At 29.3% G+C, this 14,583-nt stretch overlaps 1 protein-coding gene across 1 annotated transcript in view; it reads right to left on the bottom strand.

Annotated features, from left to right (window-relative positions):
- LOC148235816 (elongation factor-like GTPase 1) overlaps positions 1-14,583 on the bottom strand; it is a 177,028-nt gene that overhangs the window by 50,072 nt on the left and 112,373 nt on the right. The window lies entirely within an intron of this gene.

The following is a 14,583-nucleotide window of genomic DNA, read 5'->3' as shown; positions in this document are numbered from 1 at the left end:
ACGAGTTATGAAAGAATGAAATTACGAAGACCGCTCACGCCATCTTCTCATATTTAAGACATGTGTCACGATAATTTTTTTTATTATACTCTTAGCGTTGAAAATTGAAGAGGAAACGTAGGATTATCACAAGGATAAATACTATAATGATATTATAAAAAAATGCATTGTCATCGGAACAAAAGGAAGTCGAATATTGTTATAAATAGTTTATGGATCATTTATTAGAACACGTGCAGTAGAAAATAGCAATTTATATACAGTAGTGAAGTAAAACAATTAGACAATTGAAATGTATAAAATATATGATTCAATAATATCGAAATAAATAAAATTCAACAATGTTTTTAGCTAATTGATTATTTATTTAGTGAGAGAGTTTGAACTACTCTATTTATTTGTATTACTTAAAAAGCATTTCTTTTACATAAACTGAATAAATTAAATTGTTAGAAATTTCACTAAGAATAATAAAATATATAATTAATTCAAATATATTCGATCTATTAGATTAAAAAAGTTGAACATCTTAGTAACTGTATCAGAGCATACATTCATGCAAAACAACTATAAGCTGAACAAACCATGAATATATTTTATTATATTGTTTTAAAACAATATATATTAAAATATATTCATGACCAATGTATATATACATATTCATAATATTTTTAGGTGTTGATATATACAGAATTTACATTTTTGCTACGCTAATATAAATTTTAACATTTTAAAGATATAGTTGATTTTAATTTTACTCAAATTTTTTTAAATAAAATACCAAACATATTTTTTTTTTATTATTTCAATGATTGTTTATAACCAAAGTAAATATTTTAATGTTACATGTGAAGTTATGTTGTGATATAACTTAAACTTATTTCTTTTTAGTTATATCATATTGAAATATATTTGTAATTGTGAAAATATAATTTATCTGACAGGTACTAGTGAAATTATATGTTGCTCTAAAATTTAGAGTCTAAATCATAGATTCGCAAACTTAATTAGCCCATCTTTTTAAAAACTTCACCAAAATATTCATGTAATTTGTGCAATTGTATAATAATAAATAACAAAATTGAAAAATAGGTTAAAACTAAAATTAAAAAAGTATTTATTAAAATAAAATAAAAATGCACACTTTTACACAAGATTTTCACAAATAGTATTGACTAATATCAGAGAAAAATAGAATTGTTTTGCTATTTAAATAATTATTTTTTGCTAATTATACAGTTCTACTTATAAAATTCATAATATTATTTACAATTATTATTTGCTATTTGTATAAATATTTGATATTTATAATACATATTTGCAGCAAGTATTTATGTATAAAATAATATATACTACTTATAAAATAATAAATACTACGAATATTTATAAGAACGGTATTAGCAATTTAAAAAAAAGCAAAATACCTAAGTAAGTACCATAAAAGTTCATAAGTAATCTATATGTATGGTGGTCACTTTCAAAATATCCTAAAACGCATTATATTTTATGCAGAAGAAATTTACTTTAATGCCTAAAATAAATTGGCACAACATTTTTTTTAAATATAAATTAATTTTTTGATATATTTTAACTGGACCAGTTAGTGAAAGTATATTTATAATAGTGAAAAAATAATATCACTGAAATTTATGTATACAATGTAACAACTATTTGCTGTTCAAACTCAAACATTACATAAACGAATTAATAAGCAAACCCAACTCGATTCAATGAAGGCTCTCAAACTAACTAAATCAGGATTTAGTATTAGTGAGTTTTATATTTGCTTAAAAACTTAATAATACTAATTCAGCAGATGTGCTTCAGTAGCAATAATAATTACAGAGAATATTAAGGCAATTAAAATTATATAGATATTTTATCTATTTTTCATATGTATTTTTTAAATAGTATTATATATTATAAATTTGGAAAATCAGAAATCGAAACCATTTTTTTCGGATAAAGAAATCTGTTTGTTATTGTTATGTTAGTATTTTGATGTGTATACGTAAATATTTTTTTATTGTAAATATTTTATATGAAAATTTCGCTTTTTCTACTTTCTATATAAATCAATAATTATAATCTAAAATCTAAATCTCAGCTGTATAACAATTACATATGGACCATGTATCAAATCAATATAAAATGTGCAATTAAGTCGTCACCAAGTGTTAAAAAAATACGATTTACAAAAAAATCATAACTACATCGAAAAAAAAACTGAAAATATGATTGATAAATAAATAAGTTTGTATATGTAATAATATATTTTATTTTGGTGAAAAAATCCTGTATAGTTAGTTATTGATCCTTACAAAGAAACGCGTAGACTTAATTCTCAATAGAAAATGAATGAATTCTATTATAAAATTATCTCTTTTAAAAACAGCCTGCATTGTTTTGAAATAAAACTTTTCTAGTGCCTATTTATATTTCATATATAAAATAAATATATTATTATCTGATAACTGATTTAATTTCACATTGTCTTCATTATTAATATTCGTTTAATTATAAAAACAATATTGCATTATTATAATCGATCATTCTTTCCCTCTTTTATTATAAGCTTATATGCTTATAATAAAAATCGATTTGCATAAACGACGCTATAAGTGCATAATGATGGGACTAATCGATTCGGAACGATTTAACGCGAATTCTAGCTCACACAGAACACAATGATCTCGTTTCCAGGGAACCAAAGAGACGGTCAACGATCTCGAGTTACCCGAAATAGTGTGGATTAAACGATTAATGTTTGAGCATCTTGTACAAAAATGTGCACACGTAATATTCAAATTAACTAACGGGTCGTCGTTTAGATTCACAAGGGAAAAATCTTCGAAAACAGCAAATTTCTGCGGGGAAAATCAGCGATGAAAATTGTCCAAGAGTTTTTTCTCCGCCCAAAAGTGTCACGATAAGAATGCGAAGACAACGGTCGGACCCAATTTTTCCGATAGGCTGCATCGCAATCGTTGCATATAATTTTTTTCTTCGATTATAAAAATAAAAACACTACGCACTATTGTAACGGAGTGTAGTAATATAATGTATCAGATTGCTATACAATATTACTTATTTATTATCAATTTATGTGATAAATCATCATTGAGTCAATTTATGTTGTAAATATTTACAATAGATTTGACACATGATCCATTATTAAATTTATTTTGTGATAATTTGTTCAATAAAACGTTGGATAATAAATTAATAAAGAATCATTTTAATTATAGTAATCCCGAATTATTTGTCATTTTTTTGGAAGTCAGTTATGCTTTTATGTTGATAATTGAGTACATGTAGTATTTTGTTAAATATGTGTAAATACACATCACAACTCCACATTGTGATATGAAAAAATTGGCTCCTTAATTTACGATGGAAATTTTTTTATCAAGTATGCAATTAATAAAAAATTGCATGTTTTTTTAATTACTTAAAAAAATCGTTATAGGTTATACATTTGATATCCATAAATGGCAAAGATGGTTTAAAACATTTTGAACAGGAAATTATGATATTAAAAATAGATATGCGATAATTTCTGGCTGCAGAAATGAAAGCAAATCCAACTTAAGAAATGAAAAATGAAAATTTAGATATGGTTAATATTTAGATATTTTAAAAATATATTAATAAGTATCAATAAAAAGCGTTTATTAAATAAAATAACATAAGATGTATGAGAATCTATATTGATGGGCGCATTATAAAGTAGTCTTAATTAATAATTTACTCTAAAAATAAAAACAGTTTTTAAGTAAGATGAATAAATCAACTTTACAGGCTACTTTTAAATGCGTTGTGCAGTGGCGTAGCTATGGGGGGAGGGGGGGGGGCCGGGCGGCACTTGCTTGGGGGCGGCATAGTCACGATGGGATCGTCTAGTGTGGTTCTTAAAACATAACTAAATCCACGAATAACAAGATGATTTTTATAACCCTGCAAAAAATGTATGGGGGGGAGGCAATTTTAAGGATCACCCTGGGCGGCACATACGCTAGCTACGCCACTGGCGTTGTGCACTTTTATATAAACATATTATATTGTTTATATAAGAATTCGTGTAAATTTAACAGCTAATTAAATAATATTTAAGAATATAAAATAATCTGTTTTATATAAGATATATATTATCCTTTATCCTTATTCTTTTTTATTTTCAAATAAAATAATTAACCAAATATTTTTTAAATTAGTAAATAAAGTAATTTTTATAAGAAAAATAATTAATTTATTGTTTTGTTTTAAATTACTAAAAAAAATACTAATGTTACACAAAAAGTATATTAAAAAAAATATAATACTGTTTGAAAAAAGATTTTAAGATAATTTATTTTTTTATTACAAATCTGACTTGACAGGTTAATTTATGGTGTAATAAAACAGTTATGGTGATATGGTGTATTTAAAACAGATGAGCACTATTCCACACAATTTTTTTCAGCTGCTCATAGCTATCGCCCAAAACATTATTGTGTTTGGCAAGCTCCTTGAGAAGCTGTATGGCTCATGCAAGTGTAGTGTTCGTAAGCGCTGACGTCCTGGGCGCAATGGGTAAGAATAAGGGATGCGATCATGACTCTTAGGAGCACTCTAAAACTCGCCAAGTATTGACGTATTGTCGACACCGCCCCTTAGCAACTTTAAAAAGTGCTTTAATGCATAGATGCTACACTGAAAATACAATGAATTGTATTCCAACGCTTCTAGCAAAAATACACTATAATATAAATACGGATACGACCCGTACATTTTTTTGTAGAGATATCTCGAATTCTCTCCTTGGAATATATACAGACAATGGAGTCATATTGAGGACACTACGAGCTAGCGTATCGTACAGAATGCAAATCGGCAATAAATGATTAAAGTGACACGCGCTCCGCAAAACGAAGCCGAGCATCATCGACGCCTTATTGCAAATTTTAAGCGATGTGCATAGAAAAATCTTTATCTCTACTCCAACGTTACTCCCAAGTATTTCTACTAAAAACACATCCGTTGAAGCTATAAGAGAATCTGGAAAATGTGACAATATGGCACCTGGCGATACTTATTGTCGATCGAACACTTCTACAACGAATTCAGGTTTTTAACAGTAATAAATCTATTCGTTATTATTAAATAGCGTTAAATTGTCGAATTTAAATTATGTAAACCTATTACTAATACAAATAAACTAATTTATTTTTAACTCAAAGCACATTTAGATTAAATTAAATCAGGCGATTTATTCAGAAAAAAGGTTTTCCAGTTTTAAATATTGATTAAGAATATTTTAAAAGTATAATAAATTATAAAACATTTACAGTCAGCAAACGAATAAATAAAAGTTATTCAACATTTTTACAAGACACGTATTTAGGTTAAATCGTAATTGAGTTAAATCTGTTACATTTTTTTCCATATAAAAACATGAATTCTATTAATTTCTTCTGTTTCGAACATGATTAAGAACGACCTACTTTGCATGAAAAGCCTCAAACGTTAAAAAATGCATTATTGACGCAATGAACCGTATTAATATCTCAATGAAACGCACGTACATTATAAATTTAAGACACCAATTAACAACGCTTAGTCACTTAGTCTGTAGACCAACGAATTGAGCACATCACAAATTGCAAATATCGTTAAGAAAAGCTCAAAAACGCGTGTGGTCGAATCACGCACCACGCACCTAATCAAAAGGTTAAGGATGCAAATAACCATGAATTATGGAAGAGTAGAAAAAACACGTCGAAGCAAGAAAAAAAGAAATAACGCCCGAGGTTACTTCGTTTCTTATTCGCCATTTCTAGTTGACCCATAGCGTGATGGTAACGCATCCATAATTCGTACTAATAATGCATCTCCGGGTCGTTAATAACGCTCTTTTTCCGTTTCCACGGGGGTCAGAGGTCAGACTTGGTCGGAAAAAAGAAAAAACATCAACATTAGTTTCGGCCAGGCGGTAGAAAATGCCTTGATGCGACCTTGTTCGCCACAATGCCGTTATGCTCTTCCCTTTTTCTAATTGTTGCCTTTTACCGTTTTTGGCGCCACAATCATCATTTGGAGTGTGTGTCTATACTCCATATGTGTTAAAAAATAAATAAAGAATTCGTGAGAATCTCCTATGATCGATAAGTAATGTAATTACGGTCGATTTCGGTGTGAAGTATTTATTAAATATTACATAACAGTTTAAAATCACCCCCGTTATTCGAATAACTCTTCGCTAAATTCACGTGAAAATTATTCGCCATAACTAACGGAGTGTTTAACGTAGCAGATCCAACGATGATAAATTTATTAAATAACATCTTTGTTAAAAAAATAAATTAAAATGTCTGTAGTTTATATAAAAAAAAATGTTTATCGTACTGTTATGACAATATATTTTTATAGTCAACAGAATTTATATATTTTAAACATTATTAAAAATAATAGTTACATATTAAACGATACTTGTGAAAAATAAACAATACCAACTAGAGCACATCAAAATGTTCGTCTTGATAAGATGGGTATCGTTTTACAATTGACAGATTTTAAATTAAATTTACTTAATTAAATTATTTCACAAAATATAGATTATACTGACATACAATAAATACATATTTTAGTGAAAGCTTTACTTCTAAGATGGCCATTTGTAAGCGACCGTCAGATAATTATTTTTACAAGTACATACTCTGATCACAAAATAAAACTTGGGAAGCAGACAAAATATTTTTGATTCTGTCCAATATGAAAAATCTATAAGGGACAAATAACATATTTTGTAGAAAAATGTGTTATAAATATAGTAAAATACCAGTAAAACTACATTAAATCTACAACTAAAATAGGCTGTGTTTACGATTAAATTTACGTCTTTAAAAACCAGCTGAATTTTTCAGTTTGCAAATGCAAATGATTTTATAATTAAAAAACCCACTGTATTGACTAACACAATGTTGAAGGTATTGTTCTTTCTAAAAGATTATTTTAATGTGAATTAAATAGGGCATTTGGGAAATCAGTTTTTGTTTGTACTGTAATATGAAAATATGCTTTATTTTAATGTATATCCGATTAATTTAATTACTATAAAACTATTAAAGTTTAGCGATGACTCTCGAGAAATAAAAATAAATTAGAAATACTATAAGGAAGCAAAGGTATATAAAAATATATATTAGTTGACCAACAAATGTAACTTATCTTACATCGATACTAGATGTCAAAATTGAATTATGAAAAAGTAAGCTGTAGCATTAGTTTATTTTTAGATAATATGATTTTCTTACTAAAATTCTTGACATAATAATTTGATTCACATTTTTACAGTTGATAATAAATATTACTATACATATATAATTATAATACTAGTGAAAGTGGACACATTAGCAGTGTGACATACTTAGGGACAGCATTAAATGAAATCTTTGATATAAATTAGTTTAGGGTAAAATTAAAATCTTTTTACCATTTTTACCATTAAATTTGGCTTTGCTATTTAAGTGAATAAATAGCTTCTCAAGTTATAAAAACACAGACATGCGTTAGTAACAAAGATTATATTTTTAAGTAGTGTTTAAATTTATCAGAAGTAATTGTTTTAATCATTGTATCACAGGTTTTAAAGCGCTTGATATACAAAGTTTAATTTTATCTAGAAGAAAGCAAAACGTCACTTTAATTTTTTTTACAAAAGTGATTGAATATTGGGATTATTATCATTTTTATACCAGGTACGGTTAAATACATAAAAATTAGTTTCAGTCCAAAAAATATACAAAAACACAATAATTTGCTTGAGCAGATTTTATAGGATGACATTTAACCTCAAAATTTTAAAAATTGTACATCAAAAATAATCTATTAATAAAAAAACATCAGCGATTGTGATGTTACAATAATAATTGACCGCGAAACAGAAACGGCGTAAAACGCTTCACACTGAAACAAGAGCACCAGAAACAGTAGAAATATTTTTTTGTGCGATTGTATCATCATCGCCGTGCCCCATAAAAGTATAAAACGCTCGAAAAGGAAGTAGGCGTAAAGAAAATCGATTTAATTTATTGTTCCAGTCAATGGGTCCAATAATTTCATTTCGGCGCTGCATTATCACCATATCGATACATATTTATTAAAAAATCATATTCATTAAGCACACCGTGAATACAATTGAGTTGAGAATATGCACCTATCGATGCATAAAAACTGGTTTATTACAGTAAACTCGAGTATGCAAAGTTATTCGATGTAATAGTTAGAAAATTAGTAACGTATTCTATATTCTACATTTTCGATCTTGCGTTAAAAATTAAATACAAATAAATTAAAATTAAATTTTATTCACGTTCACCAGTTTCGGTTCGACGCGGAACGACACTTAACCGTGTTTGCTGGGCAAACAAAGAGTACGGCTCGAGAGGCAAATATTTATAAGTGTGCTATGGACATGTGTGTAGAAAAGGGCATTTAATGGTGAGCTTCGAAAAGAATATCGTTTTTAAATTGACGCAACTACTGCAACCGTTGTATTGGTTTGACCCCGTTCTTTAACTTCGACAAACGTTTTACGGTACAATAAGGTACTGTGAAAAGTACTGAAAGCTTATTAAAGAAGACGCACGTTTACGAACTTGAATATAAACTTTAACAATGCACTAACTTTCCAACGGAAAATGTTAATAATCCATTAACGCGATTGGGGTAATTTTTTGTTTGAGTAGCAATTAGCATAGTGTATAAATTGCTAGTAATAAGAAGCTTTAATTAGTATATGGCATAAGTACGCACTAATGGAAAAATATAACATAAAATACATTTTAATACATATAAATATTACATTATAGATTTTATCACTATAGAGGAAATAATTTTGGAATAGAATTAAACAAATATTTTTTTATTTTTATCTGACGTTTATCGATTCTTTTTGTTTGATTAAATTTTGCTTAACTATCATTAATTTTATTTTATTTTTATTTAATTTTTTAGATTAAATTAACACCATCGTGACCTAACAGGTTACCCCAATGCGCCACGATGGTCGAAAACAAATTTTAAATTTATAAAACATAAAAAAAACGTATATATACATAAATATAACAATACTTAAACATAACAAAAAATTATAAAATATTAAAATTAAATAATACAAACTGGATCAGATCGTCGTAGCTAACATTAAATAAATCAATATGTAATGCCAGCGTATTAAGGAGCCGGATGGCCACAGCTATAGGCGAGTCGGCAAGTGTGGATGTCTTAGCCCTAACGGCCATTAATCCTTTCAACGCCAAGCGCATGATATGATGCGCAACTAAATCTACTGTACAACGCCAAGCGCATGATATGATGCGCTCGTTAAAACCTTCGTTTTTTAAAGAAACGGAAAGGTAAAAGTTGGCAATATATGTTTTAAAAATCAGTTTGAGTTCCTAGTAAACGATTTCAGTGATTTTATTTATAGAATTTGCGATGAAACAGTGGTATATATAATTATAAAGTCACGCCTTAATTTTAGTCGTTTGTATTTCGCGCGCGGTTTCGATCGTGCTTCTTTAGACCACTTTTAGGGTTAGCACAAACGCATCGCGGAAATTCGTTTTTTTATACTTTAATTTATGAATCGAAATTAAATTATCTCATCAATATTTCAATGATAATTGTGATTTGTAAATACTTGTGAATATATTTATACGTTATTTCGACTGTTTTAATATTGTCAACTGTTTTTGTGATTGGTTTTTATTGTTTGTAATAATTAAATAATAATAATAATAATTACTATTAAATACTTATTAATAAATATAAATAAGATATAATTAATAAAATATCAATATTAACTCTTAGTAAATATTAAATAATAATAATAATAACAAAAACGATTCCTTGTCGTAGAATCATTTTATTTTACTTGTTCTATTATTTTATAATTTATTTGTAATGTGTTTATTTATTTACATTAAATTAATACCATCGTGACCTAACAGGTTACCCCAATGCGTCACGATGGTCGAAAAGTTTATTATTTATTGTATATATACGTGTGTGTGTAATATATATTACATATTCCGCCTAGAGTATAGATATGTTGCACTCTTGCCGGTCCCAAGCCCGGATAAAGGAGGAGGGTTTCTATCATGGAGCAAACCAACCAACGTGGATAAATCCAAATAGTTATGAAAAAATCACAAAGAAATAATAAATCCGCCCCAATTCATAATGACCTAGACCATGGTTTCCCAAACTATGTTCCGCGGAACACTGGTGTTCCGCGAATCCAAAATATGTGTTCCATGGAGCCTAAATAGATATTTCCCAAAAATTTGGAGTAAATTAAAAGAATGAACATATTCTACTTCATAATGAAGGCGAAGATTTTAGTACCTAGAAGTTGGGTACAGCAAAATAAGCTAAGTGCTCCGCCAAAATTTTCGGATTTGCGAAGTGTTCCGTCGCTTAAAAAGTTTGGGAAACCCTTACCTAGACGATCGAAATCTAGATAAACGATTGGACTTCAATTTTGGAAGCTGGAATGTGAAATATTACAACCAGGAAAAATGCAAACAATAGCATAAGAAATACTAAAACTCAAGATATATCTAGAAGCCCTACAAGAAATTAGGTGGAAAGGCCAAACCCGATCACCGGTTGTAGTGCCGTGGAAGAAGAAGAAGAATATGTATATATTATAAATTATACATATAAATATATATTGTTAAATGTAACATCGTATCTTGCTATCAAGTTTTATTATTTATTATTTTTATATATAAAGAAATATGACAACCTTCAACAACAACCAATTGCAAACACCATTGATCAAAAACAAACGGTTTGGTTATTAGGGTTATTTTTGTGTACGATATATGTGATTTTGTATGCATCAAAGAAATCTTGTTGATTTGTAAATTTTTATAACAGGATGTAGGTCAGACGAAGAAAAAATGCGTTGCAGATTTATATATTAAAATTGTTTCAGTGTGAGCATGACCCTGCTTGTCGTTCGCTTGTATAGTGCCGCGCGCGTGCATGTGTGTGTAGGTGTGTGTACGCGAGCCAACACGCGGACCGACCAATAGATTTAGTTTTGTTCACTTTATATTTCCAACAATACGACTAAAAATGTTTGTTTATTGATATAATTAGAATGTTTAAATCATGTTAATCATACATATATAATTTTAAAATATAAAAATTGAGTATTTCGGCCGTAATGATGTGTTAAACAGAGTAAGTAGCCAAAAAAATATATCGCTAAAAACGCATGGCGTACAGCGAGTAATTAAGAATTTACCGGTCGGCGGTCTAAGGGTTAAAAGAGGCCTCGATCGTGATTCTCGAAAATGTTCCAGAACCCAAAACTGGAATTCCTCGAGAATAGCTGGATTGTCGACAGCACCTTTTAATAATTTGAAAAAATGCTTGGCGACATATAGCTTTCTACAAGAACTCAGCGAATCATATCCCAACGCTCCTAAAAGAAAGGCGCTGGGATATAAGTACGGATAATAACCAAATGTCCTTTTGTAAAGGTATCTTAAATACTTTTTTTGAATTTTTTCCACTAAAAGGGAATATTTGGCTATTCGGGGATTCCAAATTATAGATCCCGATTCAAGAATGTTACGAACTAAGGCGTCATAGAGAATGCGAATAACTGACGGATCGTCAAAGCGAAAGGCATTCCTCATAACAAAGCCGAGCATCTTGGAAGATTTATCACAGACGTCGTGTATGTGTAGAGAGAACCTCCATTTGCTCTCGAAAGTGATTCCGAGATCTTTAGTGGAAGTTTCTCTAGTCAAAATGTTACCACCGAGATGGTAGAAATAAGCTGATGCCGAACGGGATCGAGAAAATGACACAGTATATGCACTTTCCGACACTAAAGGGCAGACAGTTAACGGAAGCCCATCTCCACAGAGAGTCTAAATCACTTTGTAGAGAGAAGGAGTCCACAACAGATCGAATGCATTTATATAATTTTAAATCTTCTGCGTACAGAAGAAAACTTGAATTTTTATTTGCTGTATTTATGCCATTAATAAATAACACAAAAAGCAGAGGTCCCAGATTGGATCCTTGAGGAACCCCCGAAGGGGTAAAAATATTCTTTTGACAATCGTCCATCATAGGTTACAAACTGTCTACGATTGCTTAAATAACCGAGTTAAATTATCTGAGCAACCGAGGTTCGACAATTTTTTTAATAATAACCTATGACAAACTTTGTCAAAGGCTTTCTCAAAATCTGTGTACACGACGTCTACTTGAATTCCCGCATCGAGAGAAGTTGTCACCGTTTTGGTGAACGACAGAAGGTTAGTAACAGTGGAAAAATGTTACATAATATTTAAATAATTCATTAATAGTTAAGGTTTGAGCTCTATATTATAATTTTTGTATAATGTAGAGCTCAAATCTATATTTTAATTAAAGTAGAAAAATAAGTGTATTTTTTAACAAAAACAGCAATTATGTCATTTTTATGATGTTATTTAATCCTTTATTATTTTTTTGTGATAATAATTGTATCTGATAACCAGATATTTTTTTAATATTATTAATTATAAAATATAGTACATAATACATAAGGAAGGCCAATAGCGTAGATTTTTGAATAAACCATAGTTTAGGTTTTATAATGAAAAAACATGAATATTTAAGTTAGTGTATAACTTTATAAAGAACAAGTTGGAATGATTCATTTCTGTATTAATGTCGTATATTAAAAACCACGCATCGCGAACGCCGCTGCCGTACGAATTATCATACTTAACCGAGGGTTAAGTAGGAACAAGAACGAGATAATTCACCATGACACCGAGATAACCGATGGGAAAACACACACACATAAAGCAACATTTTATTATGTTAATTCGGTCTTCTCTCACGTCCGAGAGACGCTCACAATTGAGCCGTCTGAACCTGCGCCAATTCGAAGAGTCGTAGGAAAAGATCTAAACGAAACGAAAATCTCTCATGGATTTTGTTGAACCCGAGAACGCCGAATCAATTTAAAATGTTACGGGACAGGTTCAACGTGTAAACAATGGAAGGCAATTAAAACGGCGAAAGTTCATAGATTTCCTTCGCCTCTCGGCTATGACTGTGATGAATTGCTCGCCGAATGTCTGAAAGTTGACTATATACTACGTGTTTCTAAATAAAATAATTAATGACCTTAATGCTGCAGCAATTATTCTCGAATGAAAGTCAAATATAATCTAGAAAATTTATTACATCATTCATTATATTTAGTATATTTTTAAAAATATAATTATTTAAATCAAAATAAAGCTAACAACCACTATATTAAACATCTATGAAATACAGAATGATATATATGTTGAGGGTAACATCATTGCACCGCACAAAAACTGATATTATTCGTTCAAAAATTAGACATTCAAAATAACACAGTGTGATATTTTTATACGAAAAATAATTATATTATATTATTTGAATTACTATCAAATTAAAGCAAAACAAAAAAATTGTATTCAACACATGATTATGATTGGGTATTAAATATCAAATGATGTTATTGTCTCAACAGCATCGTCAAACACTTCTCATGTCGCCTATATATCAGAAAGCTTGTTAAAAAATGAGTTTAACGATAAAACCACAAGCAGATATTTCACACCAATTAAATTTTAACGACCTTTTGCCGTTAGAGAACTTTTTCTTTATTTAGCATGAAATCAAACTATGATTTAAAAATAATCAATATAATTATTTACAATAATCTTAATCAACACTCAAATAAAAGTTAATATGTCCGTACACCAACGTTAAATATTCACACGCAATATTCCGGATACAATTTTTCACACGTGCGACTATAAACAAAATTAACTGCGATTTAGCCACAGGGTAACTAAAATACGGAAACAATAAATATGGATAAATTTACACTTGCCAACCGGCGATTAATATTGCACTAACGTAAAACCGTTAAAGGCGGAACGAGTTCATTATCGACTTAATCAATTAACTCTTTCTTTTAACTGACAAATTAGGATTATTAATTTGATATATGATTATGTTGTGACTTTTACCACTGGATAATTATGTTATAGTATGCATATTTTACTAATTATTTTATTGTTTGTTAACTACCTTTAATATGAACTTAACGCATGTCAAGAAATCATCATTCAAAATAATTATCAATAAATGCCTAATACTTCAATACAGTTTCTCACACAATAAAACAGTAAAAAATTGATACGTGATTATAGTGATCAGACAAATTTACGCAAAAAGCGCATAAGGCTCCATTTTCGGTGGTTTGTTTATGTTAGATAATTATCTCTATATAAAATTACGTATATTTTATGGCACACATTCCGTTATGCTGTTAAAATGTTAAACGATACAAGACCCGAGTGGAATATGACAAATTGCCTCACATTAGAACGGTTCGTGGCATAATAAAAGGGCCATGTGACGCAGATATCGTTCATCACGCGGACCTAGGTCGTGTTTGCAGGGCGTTAGACACTTTTACGTGTCTAGTATGGGTAGTACGCGAACTAGGAAGTGAGACGACCGTGCAAAAGTTCCCACTGT

Source organism: Plectrocnemia conspersa, unplaced genomic scaffold, assembly GCF_051122295.1.
Source record: "Plectrocnemia conspersa isolate PC_06_02 unplaced genomic scaffold, ASM5112229v1 ptg000004l, whole genome shotgun sequence".
Lineage (NCBI taxonomy): Eukaryota > Metazoa > Arthropoda > Insecta > Trichoptera > Polycentropodidae > Plectrocnemia > Plectrocnemia conspersa.
Note: the sequence above shows the minus strand (reverse complement) of the source record. Positions and strands in the feature narration are given on the sequence as shown.